Here is a 7,157-nt window from a genome sequence, read left to right as displayed (position 1 = left end):
AAACTGCAGAAATGCAATTTTGAGGATAGTTTTCTCAACACATGTCCAGTAGCCGAAGAAAACTGCTACATAAACATGTGAACAACATGAAAAAGATGATTTTCACTGGAGTGGGTCTTTAATGTGACTGACACTCTGGAAACCTGTCTGTGAGGTTTTGGGGAAGTGTGCGCACTGCGCCTGTCAGACAGACTATCACCAGACTGGATCCGCTCCAGAGAATAGACATAGTTCCAGTTGGGGCGTACCTTGCGCAATGTGTTTTGACACAAAATCATCACTGCACAAAGCCGACTCTATCGACACCGCCCCCTGCTGCACGGCTCCACCCATCTTGACGCAATCAGAGTTGACCGGTTGACAAAAATACCAATTTTGATTTTGCCAGTGTTGCACTGTGTTGGGTAGTTTTATGGGAACATGTTTTGTCCAAATGTCAATGAAAGGTGCTTCGATGCAGCTGAGCTGGTGAATATGTGCTACATAAGTTAAGTCCATTAACCTTTTACAAATTACATTTAAAAATCAAAAGCCAGTTCACAAAAAAATGCTGATTTCACCATTAATTGTCACTATAATCCATGAAATATATCCCATGAGCCATGTGTGTCCATCATTTTATATAACTCCAGGCAGTGTTCATCGACATTTTGAAGACTGGACCAAAAGGATGATTGCACCACCTGACATTACCACAGAAAGAAATTACTTCAGAATCTGATGTAGTCCTTTCTGGAACCTTTGTGTGAAAGAAACTGAATATCACACCTCACAAAGCTTCATCGCTGCACTGGATTTAATTAGATGGCAGGTGCAGCTAATAAACTGGTAACTCAGTATGGGATCCACATTTTCTTTTTTCCCTAATTCCCTAGAAAGCAGCACAATTTTGGTGGCTACAATGAGTCTAAGAATGAGCTTTTTCTTCTGGTGAATGTATTGTGTGGGCTGAATTGTTTCTGTGGCAAGAAGTGGAAACACAAATGCATTATTCTGAGCCGAGATACTGTTTCACCAGAGGAGTCTCACATGCTTGGCAGGATGGCCAGTATAAAAAGGCTTTGGTCATTTGCAAGCAGGAAAGCCCCGAGCAAAAACAGTCCCCAGGAGAGGAGGCTGGCGTGGTGGTGCAACAAAATCAAGCCTCTATTTCCTGATTGTTGAGTGTAATTCCGTGATGGAGAGGAAGGGAAACACCTGTTGTCCCCTTCAAGACAGACTAATTTCTCTATTCAGGAACTTTCTTTTGTTATATATATATATAAAAAAGGTAGAAATAACAAAACACCTATTAATTGGACAGAGATGAGTATTTTAACACTTTTACGGGTCAGACGATTTGCTTGTATAGTAAACATGTGCGACCTTGACCAGGCAAAAACAATTGCAGCACAACCTCATCGACTATAAAATTCTGGAAAAGGACAAAAACACACAAACTCAAGTATGGCATTAATAGATGCAGCATTGGACAGACGGCTTCTCAGGCCTCAAGCTCTGTTTTAATGACACACATCAAGCTGAATCATTTTAGGGCCACGTGGTTTGGTTGGCAGCTTCAAGTCCCAGCTATGTTACAACCAGTTTGAGAGAGCCTTTTTGTGTAGAGTTTACGTGTTCTAGCTATGTATGCATGGGGTTTTACCAGGTTCTTACATTATTACTACTGCAACAACATAGAGTAGAACTAACCTGTCTCACAATGGTCCAATCCCAGCTCATGTTCCCAATAGTCACACCCTCTTGGACTCAGCTTTCCTGGTCATTGTTCCTGTGCTGGTATTTGGCCTTGCATGGATTTTACCACTCACTTTGGGCTGCATTCCTAAATACCCTGACTCCTCAAACACAGGGATTACTATTACAACAACACCTCATCAGTTGGATAAAGCTAATACTCAGAGCACTGGACTGAAATCACATCCTGTGGGCCTTCAGGATGATTTGTTTTAATTAAACAGTGGGATTCCCATGGTCCCCACCCGTTCTAAGTCAGCTGCTAGGTGTCTGTGTGTGGTTGTGTTTGCACAGTGATAGACTGGCATCCAAGATTTACCCTGACTTTTGCCTGATGTCAGCTGGAATCGACTCCAGGCACTCCTGTGGTAAAGAAGATGGATGGATGATTAATTTTAAATAGATGCATCATTCTGAATCGGTTCTGTTGTGGTCTGTTGGAACAGTCAAGATTTGTTTTTGTTTTTTTTTATGCACTGACAGACTGTTGCTAAATAAATTTCATTTGGTTTGGAATGGCTGGATTGTTATGTATATATATATATATATATATATATATATATATATATATAGTTTTTTATATAGTCAATAAGATCAATTCTAGGAGCTCCCCGTTTGGGACCATTAGGGCTGTTCTGTGGAGTTATATGTGTTCTTGGTGTTCCCTTTTATAAATGGCTGCGTTCTGTATTTTTGTTCTGAGTTCATTTTGTGTTGATCATTTACTTGACCATGAGCAGGGGAGTAACCTGGGGCCCGCGAGCCGCCATTTTGTGCGTGTGATGTTCTCTGTGCGCTTTGGAAAAAAAAAAAAGCCCTGGTTGAGTGTAAGTGTAAGCAGTTGCCCACCTCGTCTTTTGCCTCAATTGCGCTAATATATATATATATATATATATATATATATATATATATATATATATATATATATATATATATATATATATATATATATATATGTTAGGAGTGTAACGGTACACAAAAGCCACAGTATGGTACATACCTCGGTGTAAGGGTCACGCTGCATCTCTAATTCCACTTGTACTTTCTTCTTCATTTGTTCATGTTTGGATCTGTTTGTTCTTCTTCTTCTGTGGTAATGGTGGTCGCTGGCAGCTTTTAGGCTCATTACCGCTACCTAAGGTTGTAATCAGGACTCGCTTTTTTTTTCTTCTTCTTCTTTTATTTACTCACTCGTGTATTCGTCGTGTGATTGTGTGTACCGACCCGTGACCCCCGTACCGTGACGGTACGAGACAAATACAAATACTGTTACACTCCTAATATATATATATATATATATATATATACACACACACACACACACATACATACATATATATGTATATATATATACTTGTATACCTATATATGTAAACTCACTTTACATCCCTCCACCCATCTTCTATTTATCCAATGATATCAGCTGGATATCAGTGAAGGTCCGTCTTGTTCAGCAGTCCATCACAGGATGTAGGCTGAGAAAAAACACTCCCATTTGCAGTGATGGGAATTTTAGGGCCTGAACTTGTTGATCTGGAAGTTAATCTGTTAGTGTAGGGGTGTTAAACATATGACTCATAGGCCAGAACTTTTTTTTAGTTTTTAAATTTAAGGTTTGTCATTTGTCAAATACAAGGACAGTACATTACATGTGAACTTCTAAAGGGTACTCTAATGCTTTTTTCCACTTAAACAAACCATAGTGTTGGAGTTTTATTTAATTTATTAATTCTGATTTATTTATTTACTTTTCTGACCCATGGGGGATCAAGCTCCACTGTATGTGGCCCTCGAACTAAATTGAATTTGACATCCCAGTACTTATGGGACACAACAAGGATTGAATGTGACGGATGTGCAAAATAACTAATAAAAAAACTAATAATTTAGCACTATTGTCATTAATGTGGAATATCAGGAATGTGTTCCAGATTATGCAATGCCATTTTCTAACACTTGAAACATTTGACACATTATAAAAGGAGGTGAAAATAATTCAGTTTCTAGATAAAATGCGGTTGTTACTCTGGTGGGCTGCAGTTTCTCTTCTGGCTCTCCATAACTTTTGATTGTGGACTTTAAAATCAGGCTTTTTCTATGGTTTGGCTTTGTGGTAGCAAATCAAATTCCACCTTACTGTAATGGTCCTACATGTTTAATGATTTCTTCACCAACTTGTCCAACATCACATTTTTGTGTTTCTTTGAACTCAGCCTTTCATTTAATCAATTCATGGTGAAGCAATACTATTTCCCTTAGGTCCTTGACAAGCCCACAGGGTCTAGAGCATGCAAACAATCATTTGACTACTCCCATTTTCATGTGATAGCATTATTCTTAGTCAGTCACCCATAGAATGCATGCAAACTCAATGAGCAATCTACTTGCATGATCATGCAGTTCAGCATTGTGAAGGCCGGAATTTAGCACTTGAAGCCCGATTGTCAACAACTCACCTCCACTGTCTATTTTTGGATTGTGGGAATAAACTACAGTACCTGGAGAAACCCACACGTGCACAGAAAGCCCAACAGAATTTGAACTAGGACCATTTTCTTCTGTTGAGGAGTGTTAAACACTACATGACACGTGCATCCCTGATGTAGCTTCAGCAATGATAATAAAGCTTTGCAATTGATGGATCACAAGCGATCATAAAACTATGATGGGTTTTAGGTCATTACTTCCTGATTACCCCAGCAGCAGGTTGTAATTTTTTTAAGAACTGAAAAAATCCTTTGTGCGTATCTTCCCGCCATTACATTTATCGTGATGCATACATGGAGTAGACTAATGGACATACTGTTGAAGTCTGTTTTAATAGGTCTCGACTCATGTGCTTTCCAAACAAAATGCCAGAGGCATAGAGAGAATGAGAGCGAGAGAGCAAGAGATGCATATTTGATCTGGGAAGCATGAGGAAACCAGCAAGAAGTTGTGGGGTTATTAATCACACAACTGTATTCTACAAGGGAGCAATGTTGTGTGTTGTTGCGAGGCATGCTGTACATTTCATTCCTCTGGAAAGCAATTTATTGGACTTGCTTCATTCTGTAGAGGAGAACTGGGAGTAGGGTACACTGAACAACTACTTTTTCTGGATTTACTCAGTCACTGCTGCTATTTATTACACCATATTTGAAGACTTGCTAATGGAGCATAGATGCAAAGGGTGGAGTTTAGGTGAGTGCCAGGCATGCAGGGTATATGAGTTGAAATATGCATGCATGTGTATTTAATATAGATTACATTAACATTTGAATTTGAATAGTAAGAACTATGAATTCAGAGGTGCAATGGTTTGCAGTGACGTCTCACTGCAAGTAGGTACATGTTTGAATCCCTAGATCTGCACTGCCTACAACAATTCAACAACTTGCATGGTAATCTTCATGAATGTGCATATGATTATCTTACTGTATTCTTTCAATTAGCCTGGATTGATCGGATAACTTCTAGCTTCTCTGCACTTCTGGTCCAGAGCTGATATAGAATTTGGATGGATGGACAGACTGTGAATTGCTAAAGGAGGTTTGAGGAAAAAAAGGAGTTCATCAACTTCGTCCTCCTACCTTGCCTCCCTCTCCCGGTCAACTAATTCACTACAGTAATTGAGCCATTGAGATGTCAGAGCAGTGTACTCCAGTCCTTGAGAGTGAAAAGAAAGGATGCTCTTTAAATTGATTTTTCCTTGTTGCTGAAACACAAAGCATTTAAAGACGACAGCATTGGAAGCACAGTTTCTCTTCATCAGTGGATATAAACAGAGATGCTCCAAAGTGAGAGGTAAGCTGTGTGGTTTTTTTGTATTTGAGACATTGCCATGATTTTATATCAGTTCACTCAAAAAGTCAGAATCATGATAACCAATGCATCAAAAAACACAGACACTTGATGGAACTTAATAAATGTCATAAAACATTGGATTGAATCCAGATTGAAGCTTTATTATATGTGAAGTTTGCATGTTCTCACTTTAGCCTCTCTTGACATTTCAAAGACAGGCTCAGTGATGATCAGAAATTGCCTATCAATCTGAATTTATGTTTGTGTTTGAAGGGGGATTGTTTGTACTATTGAAACCCAGGAGTTAAACAAAAACAAGCAACTTTGTACCATGTTTCATGCACTTATGGAAACATTCATGGCAGCGGTCACAGAGGTCCGACTTAGACACTGCAAATTTGTGATGATGATCTTGCAGGAATCTTCGAAAAAGAACACGAGTCGGCGTGGAGATGTTTTATCCTCCTTTTTACTTTCATAACCATGTAACTGTGCACTGGGCTCAGCATCGCCAACATGGATGACCTAATGCTCCCTCTATGCACCTTCTCCTTGAAAACATCTTTTTCCTTTACAAATGGAACAACTGCAGAGGTGCAGTGACCGTTGCTGAACGAAGGCTTGGTGATACATTTCTATTTACACGGATGTCCACTGTAGTGATGACGTGACCTAGACAACCTTCTGTAGAGGTCAGAGAGACTTCATTGCAATGTGTCTTCAATATGCCCTCAATGTACATACATTAAGACTTTTGTGTTTTCATATTTTCAAATACTGTGCAATTATAATTCCATCACTCAAAATACATCTAATGACGAGCTGTCCTCTGTAAAGGAGCAAAGTCATCCGCTACGATTAAACGAGAAAACCATCCATCACAATATAGAAGTGGCCACACACGAAAAATATTAATTTGCACTATCATTTCCTTCCAAGGGCAGCCAAATGTTGCTGGAAAGCAATACCAGCAGATCCCCCAACAAGACACTCCAATCCTGGAACTTAAAAAAAACACACAAAAAAACCCTTCCAGCGTCACAGGTTCTCACTAATTAACCCTGTTTATCAGTTTAATTAACACCATTCTTTCATTGCTTTCTTTAGAGTATGCTCTCCTTTCTTTTTTAAGTTGCGTTACTGTACATTTCTGAATCAGAGTCTCGATCAGTAGATGTGGACATTGTTTTGGAGTTTTCGGTTAGTATTTGAGCCCACCACCCCAATTAAAAACATGGGTTTTCCCCTTGAATTGCTGGAGTGTAACCTTGGTTTTAATTTGAAAATGTGAGTATGAAGACAGATTTTTTTGAATACTTACACTTTTAACTATGATAAATTCTCCCTCTCTCTCTCTCTCTCTCTCTCAATATATATGTATTAGGGCTGTCAAATGATTAAAATTTTTAATCAGATTAATCACAGCTTACAATTTAATTAATCATGATTAATCACAAATAATCGCAATTTCCAACTACCGTATTTTACGCACTATAAGGCGCACGTAAAAGCCTGTCATTTTCTCAAAATCCAACAGAGCGCCTTATAATTCGATGCACCTTTTTTGCGGGAATTACGGTAATCATCCTGATCATATGCGCAAACAACCCCTGTTTGCTAAGCTAGCTAGTTTA

The 7,157-nt window shown here is 38.9% G+C and overlaps 1 long non-coding RNA gene across 3 annotated transcripts in view; it reads right to left on the bottom strand.

Moving 5' to 3' along the window:
* Positions 1-300: 300 nt before the first annotated feature.
* LOC115381839 (uncharacterized) overlaps positions 301-7,157 on the bottom strand; it is a 22,491-nt gene continuing 15,634 nt past the window's right edge. For all 3 annotated transcript variants that reach the window (XR_003930469.1, XR_003930467.1, XR_003930468.1), the window contains 2 exons: positions 1,922-2,007; positions 301-312 (listed from right to left, as the gene is read on the bottom strand). This is a non-coding gene — a long non-coding RNA (uncharacterized LOC115381839). The remainder of the gene's footprint in view (positions 313-1,921; positions 2,008-7,157) is intronic.

The sequence above is a fragment of the Salarias fasciatus genome, chromosome 23 (assembly GCF_902148845.1).
Source record: "Salarias fasciatus chromosome 23, fSalaFa1.1, whole genome shotgun sequence".
Lineage (NCBI taxonomy): Eukaryota > Metazoa > Chordata > Actinopteri > Blenniiformes > Blenniidae > Salarias > Salarias fasciatus.
This window is presented reverse-complemented; position numbering and strand designations above follow the sequence as displayed.